This window comes from Canis aureus, chromosome 11, assembly GCF_053574225.1.
Source record: "Canis aureus isolate CA01 chromosome 11, VMU_Caureus_v.1.0, whole genome shotgun sequence".
Lineage (NCBI taxonomy): Eukaryota > Metazoa > Chordata > Mammalia > Carnivora > Canidae > Canis > Canis aureus.
The window spans coordinates 39,491,724-39,513,989 of record NC_135621.1 but is presented as its reverse complement, the minus strand read 5'-3'; the positions used below and the strand labels follow the sequence as shown (position 1 = coordinate 39,513,989).

The window sequence follows — 22,266 nt, the reverse complement described above, 5'->3', positions numbered from 1 at the left end:
TACACACACATGCACACACACACATCCAGCTGCCTGTAAAGTGCAGTACAATTTACAAGGGCTTGTTAAGAAATACTGGGACCCCAGAATCCTAGATGTGAAGAAAAGAAGAGCTAACTAACAGATCTAATGGTTCTCAATCTCCTTTTCTACTGGAGGCTGGCAATGGGGAATAAATCCCTAAATATAGAAACTTTAGTTTCAATTGTCAGATGTAAACATTCAATAGGGTCATACCTGAAGATTGGAACAGAGCCGTAGAGTACTTTAAAAAACCATGATCCAAAAAAATAAAATAAAATAAAATAAAATAAAATAAAATAAAATAAAATAAAATAAAATAAAATAAAAAACCATGATCCTGGGTGGTCTATTCTATTGGAAGCAGGATTTCTGCCAAACTTTGGATCATCAGAGGACAAGGTTGAGCTCCAAAGACTTGGCATAAACCCAATAACTTAGTTATTCCAATATATTTTAACTGTGTACCCCTACCTTAAAAAGTAGCACTTGTGTGTATTTATTTTTAAATAAATATTTGTATAAATATTTTACCCCACCTCTTAAAACAAAACACCATATATGTGCATCATAAAAGAAAAGCACAAAGGATCAAACTTTTATATTAAAAGTAAATATAAATAGAGGTTGTTGTGCTTCCTTTCTGTGCTTCAAAGGATCACTTTGGAAAATCTGCTCCAGACAAGTGTTCCACGGTTCATGGGAGAGTTTGGTCGCCATGGGAAGATGAGACTGTTGTTTGGAAGGTGAAGTTTAAGCCAAGCATAAAGACTGGGAAAGTACAGCCGGGTGAGAGGACACTCCCGTTTGGGGGTAGGGAGTGGCAAAGGAGCTCTGGGATCACTCCCACAGAATAGATGCTACATTTATGACAGCAAAACTGATTCTGTTTGCTGTGGATTATCATAACTGGAATCTGAATATATTCTTCTTCTCAGAAAAGTCTGCTGTAAATACTTTGTCAAGCTAAATATGTAGGCAGAAGACAACCAGAATGTAAGGTGAACAATATTTATATTTATAACATAAACCAATAGGATATACTCACCTTTTCATGGTTGACTCAGATTGAAAAGGTCTCTTAGAGGAAACACTAACCCTATCCTTTTATCTCACCAATTTAGGCTAAGGTGGTAAATAAAAACTTGGGAAGTCATAGGAAAGGAATGATCCATCCCTAAATTTAGGAGTTCTTTGGAATTCCAAATCAACTGGACTGAAACTTAACAGAAAGGTTGTCCCAGAGGGAGACCAGGTACTGTGCATATATTTTGTTTTCTCTCATCCAGGGAAGTAACATGGATTTCTAAGAAAATATATTTTATGCACAATACACAAAAAAGATAGTCCTGTTGGAGAGATATATTTTTAGAGTTTTCCTGAGAATCAAAACTAGTAGATTGATTATGGAGAATTGGCTTGTGTGATTATGGAGGCTAAGAAGTCCCATGTGGCTATCTGTGAGCTGGGAACCTAGGAAAGCCAGTGGTATAATTCAGTCTGAATATGAAAGCCTGAGAATCAGGGGAACTGATGGTGTAAATCCCAGTCCAAAAGCTCAAGAAGATGAGATGAGATGTCCTACTCAAACATGGAGGCAGGGAAAAAGGGGCAAAATCTTCCTTCTTTTGTTCTATTGAGAGCTTCAATGGATTGGATGATGCCTACCCACACTGGGGAGGGCAACCTACAGATGCCACTGATTCAAATATTAATATCATGAAGCGCACACATATATCTATAAATGATGTTTAATCCAAGCATCTTGTAGTCAGTCAAGTTGACACAGAAAGTTAACTGTGAGGCAGAGCTGGCTCTATGGTAACCTATGCAATCCTACAGAGCTCTGAGCTGGGAAGGGCACCGTGTTTGGCTTAACCCTCTATCATATTGAAATTCTTAATAATTTTTTTGTACACATTTAGTGTTATTGTAACAAAGCAACTTGTACACTTTTAACGTTTAAAACTGACCATCTTTCCTTTCCAGTGAAACAAAAAGAAAATTTAAAAATAAACAGGAACAAAATTACAATAGAGAATGTCAATTCCAAATAAGATCCTACAGGTTCTGCTGATTCTCCCATCGAGTGGCAGGGCTCAAGTCATCATTAGGAGAGATTTATTTTAAAAGTGTCATCTTAAACTGCAGGGATGCCCGTTAAACCTCACAATTAAACATGCCAAAGGAGAAGCCATGTTGTCAGAATGCCCACCTAACCCACCCAAACATCTCAAACCCACCCTTTGCTGACCTTCTATAACCCCATTTTTCAATGTTTTTTTCCCTTTTTTTAAACAAGAGAAAGTAGACAGGTACATGTTGGTAAATGCTAACTGTCCATATTCACATAGAGACACAGTGTAAACTCTGAGCCCAATATACAGAGAAAGGAGGAAAAAAGCTAGAATTCTATGCACTACTACACAGGGGCCTAGCACCCTCCAGCTTCCAGCAGAGCTAAAGGAGCAGAAGGTTTTTCTTTTTTCCCCACAGCGCACGGTGGTGTTGATTCCATAAAGTTTTTGTTGAGACAGGAAGGAATAAAAATGAATTTGGAACAGAAAGGGGTAGGGATTCTTTTCCTGCTGTATTCTGCCTAAGGTACTTCCCCCCAAAATAAGTTGAGAACAGTGGTATAAAGGGAGAGAAAAGAGACTTCAAAAAACAGGGCAAATGAGCACAAGAGGAGGGGGAAAAAAAAAGAGATGCAACTTTCTCCCAGGGACTGTAGAAAATTAAAAAAGGAAGGTTGGAATCAGTGTTCCATTAGTCATCTTCTCCTTCATCCTCCTCTCCTTCCTCTCCCTCATCATCTTCATCTTCTTCACCTTCATCCTCATCTCCTTCTTCATCAATATCTTCCAATCCTCCTCCTTCTTCTTCTCCTTCTCCTTCTCCTCCTCCTCCTCCTCCTCCTCCTCCTCCTCCTCCTCCTCCTCCTCCTCCTCCTTCTTCTTCTTCTTCTTCTTCTTCTTCTTCTTCTTCTTCTTCTTCTTCTTCTTCTTCATCATCATCATCTTCTTTTCCTTCTCCTTCTTCATCATCCATATCAGGAACCAAGTAGTACTGTAATGGATTTGGCCAAATATCATCTTTGATGACCTCTCCTAACTCATCTGCACTTGCATCAGAATGGTCAGTAAACCAGGTGATTTCAGTGGACTTTGACCATGGATCAGCACTTTCATTCAGATGAAATTCTTTGGAGAGAACTTTATTTTCGAAGTAAGAGTTTTCATCAAAATAAAAATCTATTCCGTAACCTGATTTAATATCTTCAAATTCTGTCACTTCGACTCTTGTCAAATAATGCAGCTCCTCTTCATCCTCCTCCCCAAGCAGTGCAGACACTTGTGGATGGTTGACAAATGTTGTTGCCCCAAAATTGGAGATTTTGGCGATCAATTCCGACCTCTTCTGAAAAAATGGTTGGCAGAGTTTGTTATATTTCTGTTCTACTTTCAAAATCCCCTCACTGCTTGTTCATTAAGTCTGTCTATTTCATTTTGTACTTCATCAATATGTTCAGTTGCTTCTTGTTGTTCCTTTTCTCCCTTTGGCAAGTGCTGAGAGGTCGATGTCTCCTCTGGCTTGGGGGCAGGAGGCAGCCTTGGTTTCTTCGTTTGAGGTGCGAGCGAGGACTGGCACTTGGGGGCCAGGCTGTGAGGAAACTTCACAAAGTGGGAGAGGGGCACGTTAGGAAGAAGCTCCGATTACTCCTTAATAATTTTTGAACAAGGGGTCCTGCATCTTCATTTTGCATTGGGCTTCACAAGTTATGTGGCCAGTCCTGCTTCCTAGTCATCTTGCCTCCACATACTGCCTTCTGACCATTCTTTATTGCTCTTTACAGTTCATTTATTTTTTTTAATCTTCACTCTCCCCCTTATTATCTGCAAATCCTACACTTATTTTTTGTTTTACATTCAGACAAAGCAATATCATATGTGGGATCAATGTGAGCACAGTAATCAAATCAGTAAAAAAAAGTAGTCATATCAGTTTGACTTAATTTTGAACTGACGTGGCCAAAATTGTGAGAAAAACAATATGGATAGCAAAAAATTCAGACTTTACCATAATAAACCAAGATGTTGTGGAAACTGACAGGCTATGTGTAACATTTGGTTGTATTTTAGTTGACTTATACTCAGTTTTGAGAGCATGTATTATCTTGAGTCTTAAAAAAAAATTAAGTACAGCAGCTTATCAATCCTCTAAGACTGCCTTGATATAGCTTGCTACTAAATTAAGTGTCAAGAGTTTTGTTAGAAAATTAGGTCCTTTGTTACCTTACACAGGTAAGGTGAATGAGGAGAGAGCAAGTGGGATTGCCAAAAGCAAGAAGAAAACCAGATTTTTGTACTGCTTGCCTTTAACACAGTAATTTTCCCTAATTGTGGTGTTACTGAGTCTCTGGAGGAAAAGAGAAACAGAGAATATGTCAAGCTGTGTAACTCTTCTCAAATAAATAGCCAGTGCTATCAATCTCCCCATTCGAGATGAACAGCTAGTGAATACTAATGGCTGTGAGACCCACATCATTGATCTTCATCAGGCGAGTCTATTATCCTTTGTGAAGTTCCCGGGACTAGCCAGGACACTGCCTCCCCTTGCAACCCACCCCTTCCTCTCTCTCTCTTGCCTGGAACTTTTATTTTGACTTTTAAGTCATTCTTCAAGGCAGTGACTTTGGTGGCAAAAGTCTAAATGTGGTAGGGAAATGGGATGGAAACCTGAGGACTTACTGCCTCCAGAAACAGCGGCCTGTGCTTCACTTCTTGACAAAGTTTGAGCTAAAAGCATACCAGATACTGCAAGTTTCTTACCCTGGCCCAGTATCTCAGTTTCATATGGTCCTCACACAATAATGTTTAGAAAGGCAGCTTTAGCAGTCAATACCTTTTATTATCCCAATCTTGAAAAAGGATGATTAAAACAACTGCAGGTGAATTTTACATAAAAGTGTGAAATGACTTTCCTCTCCTCTGGTTCTAGCTGCAGATTTCTTCTCTAGAAAATGAATTGACTTTGGAATGGCAGATTCAGATTTTCATCCTGGCAAGGCTGAGCAAATTTCAGAGGGTGGCAGGTACTGGGGTCTGCCTCAACTCTGTCCTGCTTTAAGCTCTTCTGCTTGAAACTGATTAGCCACGTAAGTGCCTGTTTGCTGTGTAAATATGACATTCTGCAAGTTTTTCAACCAGTTTGCTGCCCAAAGGCTATCCCATAGGGGAACTTTGGAGCCACTAGTAAGGTAGGCTCAATTTTTTTTTACTAATCTAAGTTTCAGTTTAACCACTATAAATCTAGGATTAAAAATCCCTATCTTATATTTTCTATGAAGACTGAATAGGGAACATTCATGGAAGCGTCTAGTACAATCCTGAGACAGGATTCTCTCTGTTTTCTTTGCAATAAAATGACAATTATAAGACCAGGCACTGCAAGTCTGTGAAATCTGTGGATCTGACAGGCTGTCAATGTGTTGTTAGGAGTGGATTTCCTATATAATCTGCAATGATCCCTTCATGATCCTAAAGGTATTATCAAATTTTATAAAAATATTGCCTAAATTCAGCATAGAATTCCTTCTCCACACAAAATATACTGTATATAATCACGTGTGTGTGTGTGTGTGTGTGTATGGTGTTCCCACATCTCTCTTATCATTGTGAACAGGAGTCACAGAACAACATTCCTTCTGCAGCTACAAGTGTGATGTCCCTGAAGATCCTTCATTAGAAGGATTCAAGGCTCAAGAGCTTATATATTTTATGAGGAAAATGGCATTTGGAGGACCTGCTTTATGTTAAGGCATAGTAACATATGAGGGAAACTACAAGGACTTTTAAAAGTAGTTTGATATCCATTAAAGTGATGATATCACACTGAGAGGCTAGACATTGGCATTTTGCATAGCTGAGAATTACAGAGCGGGATATGTGAAATTAAATGCATTATCATCTCTTGTTCACTAAACCTTTTACCTCGAAATTGGGTTTATTTTCCTTAATAGATTGATGGAATGATTTATTTTACCTAGAATACTAATGGAACATTTCATTGTGTGCCCATGGTCTTCAAGGGCTTTCTAACTTCTGTCCCCAACCCGTTGACATCTCCTTTCTTGGTTCCACCGTCTTACCCACTCAAGTCTAGGGCTGAAGGGCTTTTTTTGTTTTTTTTTTCAGTGAAGTATAGTTGACACTCAATCTATATTAGTTTCAGATGTACAACATAGTGATTCAATAATTCTATCCATTACACAATGCTCACCACAAGTTTAATCACCATCTGTCACCTAAAACACGACGACAATATCATTGACTATATTCCCTGTGCTATACTTTCCATCCTCGTGACTTATTTGTTTAACTGGAAGTATGGACCTCTTACTCCCCTTCACCTATTTGTCCCATCTCTCTCACTCACCTCCCCTCTGGCAACCACCACTTTGTTTCTGTGCATTTAGGAGTCTGTTTCTCTTTTCGTTGTTGTCGTTCATTTGTTCATTTGTATACAGTCAGGCAGAGAAAGACAAATGCCATGTGATTTCACTTCTCTGGGAAATCCAGGGCTGAAATTCTTGATACTACACCTAAAGCAGCACTGCAAGTTCCCCCACCCTTTCCGTGCCCTGCACTGTGTCTGCTCTTAGCCTTTTCCGGATCCTGTGTCTTCTCTGCCACTACTTCCTGACCAGATATTTTCATAAATTCAAACAAGCATTCCCATGATTCTGGGAGAAGTTGTGTATGGAAGTGCATCTGTATTTACGAGGTTCTGCACAAAAGATGCCTGCAGTCAGGATGGTCTATGGCAGCGCTGGGTGGGGATGACTGTCCTGTGCTCTGTGGCTCAGTGTGCAGTGCTCTTTCCCTTCTCCCCTCCTCCCTCTAGAGGGTGTCCATCACCTCCACTGTCAGCAGTTTCCTGGTGCTGTTCCTTTGACATTTAATCACCACACACTACTTTCCCCCACTGTTCATGTATAGCTTCTGTCGTTGTTGGTTTCCAGTTCTAGATTTAAAGTTTATTAAGCTCACATCTCGATAGAAATTGCATCAGCAAATGCTTCCCTATGTAGTCAAACAGGCTGCATTTCAAACTCAACTTGCTTTTAATGACTGAGCTGAAAAATCTGGGAAAACACCATTCCCAACTTTTTGGCTGTATGCAGTATTTATGATACTAATTATATTGTCTTTCATTTTGCTGAGGGTCACAGAGACAAAAGCCATTAAGATACATTGGATCTGATATAACTTCTTTGCTCCAGATGGCAAGATTAATTAACATTACTTAATTAATGTATGGATTCCAATAAAATTGTGCCCCCTTCTTTTCTGTTTCTGTCACCCTTCTCACTACATTTTAGGCTCATGTTTTATTCATTTACTTATTATTTCTATTCCCGTAGCCTACTCCCCACCCACCCACCATGGCAAACTATTCTAAAGTGGGTGTTCGGTGAGATTCAGGTTGTTTTGCATCATTCTTGTAAACTATGTATAATTGTTTATGCATATAAATCTTAAACTAATGAAAATAGCAAATTGATGTCAAAAGATTGATCTGATTCTCAATTCCCCCATCAGCATTCCTTTTTCCAGATCCAGCTATACTAGGAAGCATACAGCTGATGTGCTTCTTCCAGGTGCTGTGTAATGCTCCATCACTCCCAAACTGTACTTGCTGGCTCCGGCACTTGGACACACAGTCTACCTCTACCTGCCAGCACCAATCCTGGGTTTCTAACACCTTAGACTGTCTTGTTCTCCACCGTCAGTCTGTAAAACCTTTAAGATATTTTCAAAGGAAAGTTCATTTTAGTTCACTTAAGATTTTAGAGTCCTCAGGTCAAAACAGTGAACAGAACATTGGATTTTTAGAGATCAGTGAAAACAAGCAAGTCAGAGTACAGCTACGTAACCCTGACGATCACTTTTCATAGCGATCAGTCCTTACAGTGAGTTCACCAGTCCTTAACTGTGTCTGAATCCCTTCCAGCCTCATGCAAAGAAAAGTTCTAAGCTATATTTGTTTTCTGCTTTTTTTTTTTTTTTTGGTCACTGAACTGCTTCTGGTGGGGTCTATGGCTGCCTTAGGAAGCTTCTTAGTCTCCTGATCATCACTAGCATGTTTTTGTTTTACTTCTGTGCTCCCAGGCCTGTTCTGAGCAATGAGAGGTGAGGCTGGTCTTGCAAACCATCTTTCCAGTGGGGACACTTGCATAAGTAAAAGGAACACTATGCACAGTGAGGCTGGGTTCTTCTAAGCAGGACAGGACAGGGGTGGGGAGGGGCACTCTATTATTGAAAGGCTGAAAAAAAGAAAAAAAATAAATAAAGAAAGAAAGGCTGATTTGAGCCCAGGCTTTACATATTGAACGACTTGGCTTGCAGTACCTTCCAGACCAAAAGGCACACAGAGGAAAGAAAGTTCAGAGGTTGGGACAAAGTCAATCAGAGAAAAACTTCCGGCAGAGTCGGGGTGTCCCTCCCATTACACCACACAAGCACTTGCCGACTCACCTGTCTTATGTACACTTGGCACTTCCATCCTCCTTCCTTCCTGGATCCTGTAGCTGGGGAAAGCCAGGTCTTGCTGATACTGCGCTCCCCAGAGGAAGTGAGAACAAGCGGTTCCAGGAGATGCTCAGCTGTGGGTTCCCGTGGACTTGGGCCTGGGAATGAGTGTGGTTGTGCTCGTGTCCACATACCCAGTGGCTCTGCGTAGAACTGGGGGCAGTTTGGCTGAGGCATCCGGGGTGGCGCACAGTCCAGGGTGAAGCTGACAGCTTAGCAGATAATTTAATCTATCTCCAGCTGGACTGACTTTCAGAAGAGTCACATATCTCTTCATTTCTTAGAATCTTATTCTCACAACCCTATTCTTTTCTCATCGTTTCATAAAAACAACTGGGACACGTTCCTAAAACAATGGATTCCCAATACATTATTCCTATCTGATTAATCAAGCTTCCAGTTTATCTAGATTTGTCATACCTTGGAAATACCCTCTATGGAAATACCCTCTATACTGATTAATCTCTGTTTTCCCAGACAGAGATGGCTTTCTTGTCAAACTGCTCAAACATATGACTGAAGATTTACTCGCATATCTGCTGGTCTTCAATCCGTTGGAGGGTGTGTGTAAGGCAGTAAATTCCTTGGCTCACTGGCTCACTTGAAAAGGCACAAAGTGTATGTGTTGGGGGGTGGGGGGACCTAGGTGGCTCAGTTGGTTAACCATACACTCTTGATTGCAACTCATGATCTCAGGGTCCTGGGATGAAGCCCTGCCAAGCTCCACGTGGGGCTCCACAGGGATGGCAGAGTCTGCTTGCTCCTCTCCCTCCCTTGTTTGTGCTCTCTTTCTCTCTCTGAAATAAATAAAATCTTTAAAAAGCTACAAAGGAGATCATGTATACTGGGTAGTTGGAATGGTGTAATGGTGGCGACTGAAGTATTTTCTTTGTCTTTTTCCATCTGGCAGCAGCTAAGGGGTGACTTTTTGTTTTACTCTGCAAATCTTACCATATATTTTTGGAACATCCCAAGAAGGGTTCAAATACATGTACTTGGACAACAGGCAACATCCACTGCTCCTTTTCCTTTCCCTTCCGTGATGCAGTCTGGCAACCTGGGAGGATGCCTCCCTTCTCACAGCCTTGCAGGGGTGTTTGCTGTACCTTTGTGCCCTCTCCTGTGGGGGCCTCTGACCTTGGATTATGCTGGAGACTCAGTGGCTGGTGGCCCTGGGAAAATGCCTCCCTCCTGACATGAAAACACACCATCTGTGCCATACCACCACCAAGAACCAAAAGGAAAGCTGTGTATAGTCCCAAAGTACCACTGAGATTTGAGTGCTAACACTATGATTTCAGGTTCTCTTTGCAGCTCTTCTTTTCAGAGAGCTCAAATGGATGTCTGTGGAGATTGGCCTAAGGGTCAACCTTTGGGCAGACATCACATTGCTGTTCTCACTTTTTCTGCTTTCAAACATCTATGTGCGCATATGTCCACTGCTTCCATCAGAGGTTCTTTCTCCCCTCTGGGCCACAGTGGTTTTGCCACATACACAGCAGTTATCCATACACATCCTGGAGAACCGCATTTAGTTTCAACCATGGGTCTGTCACTTACTGCATGGCCATGGATGAATTCCACAGCCATTCTGCATCTTAGTCTCCCTACCTGCAAAGTGTGGATAATAACAGTGCTTATCTTATAAGGCTGCCTCAAGTTTTAAATTGCTTATCCATATACACAGAATTTAGAACAGTGCCTGATTTATAGTAAGTCCTCAGTGGATGTTAGCCACTCCCTCCTAGAGTTCTAGAAGGAACCCATTTGTATTATACAATCATCATAATAGAACTGGGATTGAAAATACAAACCCAGGAAGATTTGACTAGGAGAAATTCAGCAAAAAGCTAAATCAATTGAAGAAGCACTTTGTAAAGACCTCTGTTAATTTTGGAATTGCAGAAACTGAAAAAAGGGAGAATTACATTTTTCTTGCTCAGCAAGTAATATCAAAAGTATAGCAGCAAATGCTATAGAATAAGAACCATATTACTATGGTGATGATTTTTAAATTTCAGTGAAGTAAAAAATGGTACTATTGGATCACCACATACTTGTGAATTCTTGAGCTCCACTTCTGCTGTTCTTTCTGTGCTCTATGATGCACTATGATGAATTATACAAGATGGGACACCAAGAGATATGAATTGAAGTTACTTAAGGGTTCTGCCATTAGATCAATGCACTTTGTACCTCTGAGCTTTCATTTGTCTTGCAAAAGTTGGTAATAATAACATGACAGCTGCTACACAGAACTCATAGGAAGGTTGTACAGGTCAAGTAAGGATTTGTATATGACTATGTTTCTTTTTTATATACATGCAGATTTTATTTGCTTATTCATGAGAGACACAGGGAGAGAAGCAGAGACACAGGCAGAGGGAGAAGCAGGCTCCCTGCAGGGAGCATGATGTGGGACTTGATCCCAGGACTCCGGGATCACGACCTGAGCCAAAAGCAGACACTCAACCACTGAACCACTTAGATGCCCAAATGACTATCCTTTTTCTTTTCTTTTCTATTCTTTTCTTTTCAATTTGTTTTATCTTTAATACATACATTCAATAATTTTATTATTTTTTTACGTTCTTAAATTTATTTTCAATTTGCCAAATTATAGTATAACACCCAGTGCTCATCTCATCAAGTGCCCTCCTCATTGCCTGTCACCCAGTTACCCTCACCCCCCCACCCATTTCCCCTTCCATAACCCTTTGTTTCCTTCCCAGAGTTAGGAGTCTCTCATGGTTTGTCTCCGTCTCTATTTTTTCCCACTCAGTTTGCCTCCTTTCCCTTATAATCCCTTTCACTATTTCTTATATTCCATGTATGAATGAAACCATATGATGATTGTCCTTCTTCAATTGACTTACTTCAATCAGCATAATACCTTCCGGTTCCATCCACGTCGAAGCAAATGGTGGGTATTTGTCCTTTCTAATGGCTAATATTCCAGTGTGTATATAGACCACATCTTCTTTATCCATTCATCTGTCGAAGGACATCGTGGCTTCTTCCACCATTTGGCTATTATAGACATTGCTGCTATGAACACTGGGGTGAAGGTGTACAAGCATTTCACATCTGTATCCTTGGGGTAAATCCCCAGGAGTGCAGTAGCTGGGTCATAGGATAGCTCTATTTTTAACTCTTTGAGGAACCTCCACATCGTTTTCCAGAGTGGCTGTACTAGTTTGCATTCCCACCAACAGTGCAAGAGGGTTCCCTTTTCTCCACATCCTCTCCAACAATTGTTGTTTCCTGTCTTATTGATTTTCATCATTCTCACTGGTGTGAGGTGGTGTCTCATTGAGGTTTTGATGTGTACTTCCCTGATGGCCAGTGATGCAGAGCATTTTCTCATGTGCTTGTTGGCCATGTGTATGTCTTCTTTGGAGAAATTTCTGTTCATGTCTTTTGCCCATTTCATGATTGGATTTTTTTGTTTCTTGAAGTTTGGTAAGTTCTTTATAGATCTTAGATACTAGCCTTTTCTCTGATGTGTCATTTGCAAATATGTTCTCCCATTCTGTAGGTTGTCTTTTTGTCGACTATTTCTTTTGCTGTGCAGAAGCTTTTTATCCTGATTAAGTCCCAATAGTTCATTTTGCTTTTGTTTCTCTTGTCTTCATAGATGTATCTTGCAAGAAATTACTATGGCCAAGTTCAGAAAGGTGGTTGCCTGTGAGCTCCTCTAGGGTTTTGATGGATTCTAGTCTCACATTTAGATCTTTCAACCATTTTGTGTTTATCTTTGTGTATGGCATAAGAGAATGGTCTAGTTTCATTCTTCTGCACATGGCTGTCCAAATTTCCCAGCACTATTTGTTGAAGAGACTGCCTTTTGAAACGTGGATAATCTTTCTTGCTTTGTCAAAGATGAGTTGACCATAGAGTTGAGGGCCCATTTCTGGGTTCTCTATTCTGTTCCATTGATCTATGTGTCTGTTTTTGTGTCAGCACCATGCAGTCTTGATGATCACAGCTTTGTAACACAGCTTGAAATATGGCATTGTGATGCCCTGGCATTGGTTTTCTTTTTCAATATTTCCCTGGCTATTTGGGGTCTTTTCTAATTCCATACAAATGTTAAGATGATTTGTTCCAACTCTTCTGAAAAAAGTTCATGGTATTTTGATAGGGATTGTATTGAATGTGTACATTGCCCTGGGTAGCATTGACATTTTCAAAATATTTATTCTTCCAATCCATGGGTATGGGATGTTTTTCCATCTCTTTGTGCCTTCCTCAATTTCTTTTAGAAGAGTTCTGTAATTTTTAGGGTATAGATCCTTTACTTCTTTGGGTAAGTTTATTCCTAGGTCTTTTATGTGTTTGGGTGCAATTCTAAATGGGACTGATTTTTTAATTTCCCTTTCTTCAGTCTCATTGTTGGTGTATAGAAATGCCACTGATTTCTGTTCATTGATTTTGTATCCTACCTCATTGCTGACTTTCTGTATGTGTTCTTGCAATCTTGGGGTGGAGTCTTTTGGGTTTTCTATATACAGCATCATGTCATCTGCGAATAGGGAGAGTTGGACTTCTTCTTTGACAATTTGAATGCCTTTTATTTCTTTCTGTTGTCTGATTACTGAGGCTAGGACTTCTAGGACAATAGCAGTGGTGAGAGTGGACATACTTGTGAGAGTGGACATACTTCCTGATCTTAGGGGAAAGGCTCCCAGTATTTCCTCATTGAGAATAATATTCACCGTGGGCTTCTCATGAATGGCTTTTAAGGTGTTGAGGAATGTTCCCTCTATCCCTACACTCTGAAGAGTTTTAACCAGGAATGGATGCCGTATTTTGTCAAATGCTTTCTCTGCATCCATTGAGAGTATCATATGGTTCTTGTTTTTTCTCTTATTGATGTGATCTATCACATTGATTGTTTTACAAGTGTTGAACCACCCTTGCATCTCAGGGATAAATCCCACTTGGTCACAGTGAATAGTCTTAATGTACTGTTGGGTCCTATAGGATAGTAACTGGTGAGAACTTTTGCATCTATGTTCATCAGGGATATTGGTCTATAATTCTCCTTTTCTGGTGGGGTCTTTATCTGCTTTTGGAATCAAGGTAATGCTGGCCTCATAAGAAGTATTTCCTTTCTATTCTTCAAAACAGCTTTAATAGAATAGGTACTATTTCTTCTTTAAACTTTTGATAGAATTTCCCAGGGAAGCCATCTGGCCCTGACTTTTGGGAGGTTTTTGATGACTGTTTCAATTATCTCGCTGGTTACTGGCCTGTTCAGATTTTCTATTTCTTCCTGCTCCAGTTTTGGTAATTTGTGGTTTTACAAAAATGCATCCATTTTTTCTAGATTGCCTATTTTTTTGGCATATAGCTGCTCATAATACGTTTTTAAAATCGTTTGTATTTCCTTGGTATTGGTTGTGATCTCTCTTCTTTCATTTGTGATTTTATTAATTTGAGTTTTTTTTCTTTTTAATAAGGCTGGCTAGGGTTTAACTATCTTATCAATTCTTTCAAAGAACCAACACCTGGTTTTGTTGATCTGTTCTACAGTTCTTCTGGTCCCTATTTCATTAAGTTTTGCTCTAATCTTTATCATCTCTCTTCACCTGCTTGGTTTAGGCTTTATTGGCTGTTCTTTCTCCAATTCCTTTAGGTGCGAGGTAAGCTTGTGTATTTGAGATTTTTCCTAGTTGTTTAGAGGGGGACTTGTACTGCAATGTATTTCCCTCCCAGGACTGCTTTTCCTGTATTCCAAAGATTTTGAATGGTTGTATCTTCATTTTCATTAGTTTCCATGAATCTTTTTAATTCTTCTCTAATTTCCTGGTTGACCCATTCATCTTTTAGTAGGATGCTCTTTAACCTCCATATGTTTGAGTTTCTTTCAAATTTCTTCTTGTGATTGAGTTCTAGTTTCAAAGCATTTTGGTCTGAAAATATGCAGGGGATAATCCTAACCTTTTGATATCAGTGGAGAGCTGATTTGTGACCCAGTATGTGGTCTATTCTAGAGAAAGTTCCATGTGCACTTGAGAAGAATATGCATTCAGTTGCATTCAGATGGAATGTTCTATATATATCTGTCGAGTCTATTTGGTCCAGTGTGTCATTTAAGGCCCTTGCTTCTTCGGTGATGCTCTGTTTAGAAGATCTGTCATTTGTTGAAAGTGCCATGTTGAAGTCTCCCAGTATTAGTGTATTATCTAAGTATCTCTTTACTTTGTTTACTAGTTGATTGATATACCTGCCAGCTCCCACATTAGAGGCATAAACATTCATGATTGTTAGGTCTTCTTGTTGGATAGACCCTTTAAGTATGATATAGTGTCCTTCTTCATATCTTACTACAGTCTTTGGTATAAACTCTAATTTACCTGATATGAGGATTGCTACCTCAGCTTTCTTTTGATGATCATTTGAATGGTAAATGGTTCTCCAACCTTTCATTTTCAGGCTGGAGGTGTCCTTAGGTCTAAAACGAGTCTCTTGTAGATAGCATATAGATGGGTCTTGCTTTTTTATCCAGTCTGATATCCTGCATCTTTTGATGGGATCATTTAGCCCATTCACTTTCAGAGTAACCATTGAAAGATATGAATTTAGTGTCATCATTTTACCTATGTAGTCTGTTTCTGTGGATTGTTTCTCTGGGCTTCCTCTTTCTTTTACAGGGTCCCCTTTAATATTTCTTGCAAAGCCAGTTTGATGGTCATATATTCCTTCAGTTTTTGCCTATCTTGGAAACTCTTTATCTCTCCTTCTATTCTGAATGACAGTCTTGCTGGATAAAGTATTCTTGGCTGCATGTTTTTCTCATTTGGTACCCTGAATATATCCTGCCAGCCCTTTCTGGCCTGCCAGGTCTCTGTGGAGAGGTCTGCTGTTAATCAGATATTTCTCCCCATATAAGTTAAGAATCTTTTGTCCTGAGCTGCTTTAAGAATTTTCTCTTTGATGGGGATGCCTGGGTGGCTCAGTTATTGAGCATCTGCTTTTGGCTCAGGGTGTGATTCTGGGATCCAGGATCAAGTCCCACATTGGGCTTCCTGCATGGAGCCTGCTTCTCCCTCTGCCTGTGTCTCTGTCTCTCTCTGTGTGTCTGTCACAAATAAATAAAATCTTTAAAAAAGGAATTTTCTCTTTGAAATTTGCAAATTTCACTATTAAATGTTGAGGTGTTGAGCAGTTTTTATTGATTTTGTGGGGGTCCTCTCTATCTCTTGGATCTGAATGCCTGTTTCCTTCCCCAGATTAGGGAAGTTCTCAGGTATGATTTGTTTATATATACTTTGTGGACCTGTCTCACTCTCAGGCTCTTCTGGAACCCCAATTATACATAAATTCTTCCTTCCCAGGCTAATATTTATTTCCCTAAGCCTTTCCTCATGGTCTCTTACTTGTTTTTCTCTTTTTCCTCCAGCTTCCTTCCTTTCCATCAACTTGTCTTCTATGCCAATCACTCTCTTTTCCACTTCATTAACCCTAGCAGTTAGGACATTCAGATTGGATTTCATCTCATTTAATCTATTTTTAATTTCAGCCTGATTAGATCTCAGTTCTGCAGTAATGAAGTCTCTAGAGTCCTTTATGCTTTTTTTCCAGAGCCACCAGTAACTTTATAATTGTGCTTCTGAATTGACTTTCTGACATCGCATTTAAATCCAAATTCTGTAACTCTGTGGCAGAGAATATTTCTTCAAGTTCTTTCTTTTGTGGTGACTTCTTCCTTCTAGTCATTTTGTCCAGTGCAGAGTAGCTGTATGAGTGAGTTGAATCAAAAATATCAACCACAACTAAATAAAATACACCCTAGATGATTCCAAAGAGGTCAGAGACCAGAAAATAAAAGAAAAAGAATAACAGAACAAAATGACCACTAAAGTGAAAAAAAATTTTGAACAAAGTAGTAAAAATAAAAAAAAATACCAAAGAAGAAGAATTAAAAAAAAAAAAGAAAAGAAAAGAAAAAAGGGGGGATGATGGTGGTGAGGAAGTGTTAGTAGAGAGAGAATGTAGTCTCCCTGAGGGGACCTAAAGGGTGATCCTCCTGGTTCTGAGTGTATTAAGTTCTTTATGGGTTAGAAGATACTCAATCCCAAATTTATATAAACCAGCAATACTTATATAAAGACTCAACATCGACCACAAAAACATAAACAAGATAAAAGAGGGGGACAGAATGGGATGGAAGAGAGAATATAATCTCACAGAATGAACCAACATGGTATTCCACTTGGTTCTGGGTGTATTTTGGTCGTGTGTTAGAAGATACTAATTTCCACCACTGTAAGACACAATGAGACAGAAACAAAACAAAACAAAACAAAACAAAACAAAACACCAAATACCCATATCTCATATATTTACCAAAATTAAATCGAATATGTTGAAGGGAATCCAGAAGTGAAAAATATATCTAAGACATGTAATTGTAGAAATAAGAAAGCCAAAAAGGAAAAAAGTTAAAAATGAAGAGTTGGTAAAATATTTTAGTAAAGGTGGGAAAAGAGAAAAAATATTGGAAATTTTTAGCCTGATGTAAAAATGAGTCATTATGAATGAAAAGGGGGGGGGGACCCTCTAGTTGTATATACTATTTTCCCTCAGTCCTGAAGCTTTCCAGTGCTGCTTGTTCAGTAAATTTGTCTTTCCTTTGTTCTACCGCAGTTCTTCTGGGGGAGGGGTCTGCTACACTGATTCTCAGGTGTCTCTGCCTGGGTGGAGATGCCCCACCCTCCCCACCTGGTGCCGGGCTCAGTGTGAGTTGTTTATCCTGCAAAGTCTTTGTTCTCTAGTAGCCCCACCTCTCCCAGGCACAGGATGAAACAAAGAGAAAAAAAATGGTAGTGGGCAGATTTCCAGCTCTGGAGTCAGCTCTCTGTGAGTAGCTAACTGCAGTTTCCAGTCTGCACTGGCCTAGATGCTCCGGGGGCCTGCCTCTCCCAAAAGAAACAGAGGATAGCCACCTCTGTCCATTGCCAGGATCTAGGGTAAAGGGGACTCTGGGGCTGACCTGCATAACTCACTGGCTTCTCCCAAATGCCCCAAGTGCTGTGGTGCCCCAGCCCTTTACTGAGATTGGTCCACAGTTTGCAATGAGATTTCTCTCATGCACCCCAGTCTTATAGTAACTCTGGGAATCTTGAAGCTTCACTGCCCTTCCTGTGATTCTGCCCAATTTCCCTGAAAACTCAGGCATGGATTTTTAAAGTTCTCCCTTGTCCAGGGCTGGGCTATTGTGTCCTGGAGGCTTTCGCTGCTCTGCTTTAGTCCTCCTAGTTGCTGTTCCCCTCCCCCACTTTATTTCTTTTTTATTTTTTTCGCCTTCCTACCTTGTTAGAAGTGAAAACTTTTCTCTCTGTAGCATTATAGCTGTTTTCTCTTTAAATTTCAGGTTGAATTCATAGGTGTTCAGGAAGTTTTTAAAGTTATCTAAGTAAGTTTGTGGGGCCAGGTGAGTTAAGGACCCCTACTCTTCTGCCATCTTGCCAGTCTCCCATGACCTTAGTTTTTTAAACATGAAGTTTTTTTTTTTTTAAGAAGAATTGTCTTCAGATCATACTTCTATCTCACTACTTCTTCATTAGAAATTTTTATAATCCCCCTTTTAAAAATATAAGTCAAATCTGTAATCCCTATCCAGCCTCCAAGACCTTCAATAAGGAGACCCTTACTATCTCTCTGACCATGCAGTCCCAGTCAATCCACTCATCCTATTGTTCCCTCTTATTCAGCTGAATCATACCCTATAAATGCTTACCATGCAGCACACTACTCTGCAGTCATTCTTTTTTTTTTTTTTTTAAATTCTTTATTTATTTATGATAGTCACACAGAGAGAGAGAGAGAGAGAGAGAGGCAGAGACACAGGCAGAGGGAGAAGCAGGCTCCATGCACCGGGAGCCCGACGTGGGATTCGATCCCGGGTCTCCAGGATCGCGCCCTGGGCCAAAGGCAGGCACCAAACCACCGCGCCACCCAGGGATCCCTATTCTTTACCTTCTTTACAAAGTTCTTTTCCATACTTGATCAGCATGAACATTGGCCATTTGTAGTGTTTTGCATTAATATCTCATGACAAGAACATATTTTTATTCCCCACACCTTGTACACGAGGAAACTGAGGCTCAGGGGAGGCCAAGCCAGTGCAGTTGGTTGTAAAGACAGCTGAGGGCTAACCTTATCCTCTCTGGAGAACACACTCAGAATCACCACCTTTTATTGTCTGTGGAGACTTTTCCTGAATACAACTTCTTTTTGTCTATGTATCTCCGTGTTTGCTGACCATCTATTCTCTGCCACGTGGAAGGGAGGTCATCCAGAACACACTCTGGTGCATGCTGGAGAGTCCTCTGATGTGTGAGATGAGAGTTCCTTGTATTTCAAGGTAGTCCATTGAATTATGGGCCTGCTATAATCACAGAAAAGAGTTTCATCCTGTAGAACACACCCTTTTCTTGGTTAAAAAGCCCTAAATCTGTCTTCCTTAATAATAGTGAATCCACTTCACCACTCCTTTCTATGGTAAGCTCTTTAAATAGCTGAAAGCTCTCGTAAATTTTCTCATTAAATATGCTCTTATATTTTGAATGCCAATTTTGAGCCAGATAGTCTATTAAATAATAACAAGAAAGATAATGGCTGACATTTATTGAATATGTCCTGTGTGCCCGGCATCTGCTATGGCTTTTCACGTATTAACTTGTTAAATCCTCAGCACACCCCATCTGGACCTAACCACCAGATGTCTTTTGTTATCAATGTCACTCATGCATCAACTGGCCTGACCATGAACATGATACCCAGATAGGAGGAGAGAATCAGTAAAGAATGGGGCCCAGGGTCCATGAGTACTGGACTCTTATGGCTACTGCCACCAACTGAGATTTCACTGACCTTCCTAAAGGGCACATCCCACACATCTTCTAATGAAACGCAGACCCATACTGCTCTCTGGTCAATGCTCTCCTTTGTCAGCCACTGTGCACAGAGTGCTTTCCACAAATTTTCTTAGTGCTTAAATTTTACAAATGGAAAAAAGAGACTCTGGAAAATTAAGAACAGAGTCTGAGGTGATATAGAGCTGCAGATCTAGGATTCCAAGGCTGACCCTCCAGTTGCTCTCAGGAGCCCATCCTCTGCCCATCCTGCATGGCTGAGCTGTCCGGCTTAATAATGATGAATCCAGTGTAAACCTTCTGCCTTTTTTCTCACTGCTTCATGGATTTGCCATTTCCATATACTCTTAAAGACAGGTTTCTGCTCCTTGCAGATATTTTTCTGTACTAGCACGGAAAAATTTCTATTAGCCACAATAAGCACAGTGGTAGGCAGGAAACAAGGATACAATAAATTTCTGTTGATTGGAGTTAAGGAAATAGCACTGTTCTCTGCTTTCTTTTGTTTTATATGCAGGAAATGTCACTGTCCCAATCTCTAGCTCAATAGTGTATACTCAGAAACACAAAGTAAAATTTTAAAATTACCCTATTAGTGTGGGTCAGTTTCTCTAGAACAGTCTCTTTTTTGCTGCATTAATAACTTGCTAGTGTTTTAGAAGACACAGAGGTGCTAATGAGGCACTAATCACCCCCCACACACCCTTTTAAGCAACTAATTATGACTAACAGCTATGAAGCTATATCAGCTTTAAAACCTAATTAATGCAACCTATGAAGAAAAATGATTAATGAATATAGTCTGTACATAACTTAATAAGAAAAGGTCATGGCGGCTATCGAGAGTAAGATGTTGAAAATGTTGCAAATTGCAGAATGGTTTTAGCTCAATCTGTTATTTGAAATAAAAAGAGATGTCTTCATATCTCGTTTTCAGAGGCAATCGGGAGATTCAGCCAGCACTCCACTCCCAAGGCCAAGGGAATCTTTGAAAATGTAAGCATTTCTCTCCTTGGAACAGTCAAGGATTTCTTTCTCTCTGCAGGGTTGGTATCTCATTTGCAAGTTTTAAGAGAGCTTTGCGAGCTTGAAGGGTTTGGGACTCTGGGGCAGGAATGAACCAGGAACTTACGTTTGTCCCCCTCGGTGCTGCCATCTAGATTCTGTGCCTGCTTAATGTCCTTTGCAATGACTGATTGCATAACTGCCCTTTGGCTACATATTAACTATTTTTTGACTTCACGATTTCTCTCGGTTTCCACTGCATGCTCACCATTAAGTTTCCACAGTGTTTTTGAATGATAACATAGCAGCAGAATACAAAAGTTAATAGGAAATTATCCTTTTCTAAAAGAATTGAATGAATGTGGTATTTTTACTTTAAGCTTTGGATTTTGTAATAGCTTTCCCATCACACTGGTCTTGAAAGATAACTCACACAGCTAATAGGCAGACGTGCCCAGGGCTCACAACACAGAGCATGCTTCCATTCCTGCTACCTCTGTCAAGTTTGTGACTGTGTAAATGCCACTGGCTTGCCACCAACCTCTAATGTAGAGCCCCTCTCCCACAGGAGCGACCCCCACGGAGGAGGTTGCATCCATGTTGAGTACACAGAGGTGTTCCCACTGGGTGCCCCCAGCTCCTCCTGGACCCCCACTGCCCTGCAGGGCACCTTATCTGTGGCTGGCAGTCCCAACATGCTGAAGCTGTGCACTGGGTGGCTGCTGCTCAAATGGAGAATGTGTTGTTGATTACTTTCTTCCAGCTCAACAGATAGGTTCAGGGAACAAATCTTAGGCCACTTATATGATACCCAAGCCAAGAAGTTGTCACTAAAAAACATTTCCTCCATAACCTTGGAATTTATTAATCCATATTCTCAAATTCTATGTGTGCCATATTTGGAATTATCTGCTTCACCCCTTCAGCATCTGATGCCTCTGTTATATCAATAATTATTCTCTGCTACTGCTTTACTCCCTTTCTAGGTCAGCCTGAAAGATTCTGGCAATGATTTACATGTCAGTGATTGCTACATCCTATGTTCGCTACATGTTCAAACATGAGATGGCCAGCTTTTATATAACTATTATCTTTATAGTATTAAACATAAAACATGCAGGTGTATTTTACTGTGTGCTTATTTATTCACATATGTGCAATCACAGCACACTGCCTCTACCAAAGTATAAGAACCTTATCTTTTACCTACCTGCAGGTTCAATATTTAGCTACTGGTAGATTGCTAAATTTTTGAGGGTGGATAATATGTTTAACCCTATAAGTTATAGCACTGTCACATTGTTAGCACTATATAATGATCTCAAGTGAATCCTTTAACTATCAAAATAAAAAGAATTCCATTATTGCTCATACAATGTGTTTAAGGGCATGAATTAGAGCCGAACTTCTCAGGCCTGAGTCCTGTATTAGCTGCATGACATTGAGCAAGTTATGAGCTCTTTTTGCCTCTGTTTTCTCTTTTATAAAATTGGGAGAGTAGGAGTACATATATAATAGCCTTGTAAAGATTAAATGACTTAATACTTGCAAAGCACTGAACACATTGCCTGCCAAGAATAAGAGCTTAAAAATGTGAGCTCTTGGGTTCTCACATGATTTACACTGATTGTTTTAAGGTGACTCTTTTTGTTTATTTGTTTTTTTGGAAATTATGACTGGACACCCCAGAAGAAAAGAAAGAGAACAAGAAAGCATGAAACATTGAACAGAAGGCCATGAAGCAAAGCAAGATACCAGTA

The 22,266-nt window shown here is 40.0% G+C and overlaps 1 long non-coding RNA gene and 1 pseudogene across 1 annotated transcript; one reads left to right on the top strand and one right to left on the bottom strand.

The window, feature by feature from the left end:
- Window positions 1-2,790: 2,790 nt before the first annotated feature.
- On the bottom strand, window positions 2,791-10,205 carry LOC144324401 (protein SET-like; annotated as a pseudogene).
- An 8,394-nt stretch (window positions 10,206-18,599) lies between these two features.
- On the top strand, window positions 18,600-21,648 carry LOC144323039 (uncharacterized). The gene is made up of 3 exons (XR_013388584.1): window positions 18,600-18,990; window positions 20,439-20,497; window positions 21,493-21,648. It is a non-coding gene; the product is annotated as an uncharacterized LOC144323039 (long non-coding RNA).
- The last annotated feature ends 618 nt before the right edge of the window (window positions 21,649-22,266 follow it).